Raw genomic sequence first — 437 nt, forward strand, 5'->3', positions numbered from 1 at the left:
GGTTTCTTTAGATCCCGTGGCTCATGCAAGTTCGATGATACACTGCATGGCTTCAGTTTATGGCTTTAAAACCAGAAAATTACAAACATAGATTTACTCTATTAGTTATGAAAAACAAAAGTACATGAAATACAAAATACTTTATTGCAGACTTGTTCAAGCAGCTCCAGCAGTGCAAAGTAAAGTGGCGAGAGCCGACATGAAGAGGATCAGGGTTTATTGAGCGATGATGGACACACATTATCCCTTCCCTTCCTGTATAGAGTGAAACATCCCGGCTTAGCAGCTCTGCGTCTTCATGAGTCTTCATAAGACTGTGAATACAGTAACTGCACATGTGAAGCGATCACAATAGTAGTCTCGTATTAACCTGCATGATCCGGTTTACGGCCACAAGTGTATGTGTAGAACCAGATTATGATGACTGTGTGTGCTAA

General features: G+C 41.0%; 1 protein-coding gene across 1 annotated transcript in view; it reads right to left on the reverse strand.

The window, feature by feature from the left end:
• Positions 1-202: 202 nt before the first annotated feature.
• The window catches only part of mtg2 (mitochondrial ribosome-associated GTPase 2), a 19025-nt gene continuing 18790 nt past the window's right edge, over positions 203-437 (reverse strand). Inside the window, exon 6 of the mRNA XM_081387222.1 lies at positions 203-437. This exon is cut by the window's right edge and continues 390 nt beyond it. The gene's annotated coding sequence lies outside the window, so the exon portion shown is untranslated.

The sequence above is a fragment of the Scardinius erythrophthalmus genome, assembly GCF_964197995.2.
Source record: "Scardinius erythrophthalmus genome assembly, chromosome: 15".
NCBI classification, from domain to species: Eukaryota; Metazoa; Chordata; class Actinopteri; order Cypriniformes; family Leuciscidae; genus Scardinius; species Scardinius erythrophthalmus.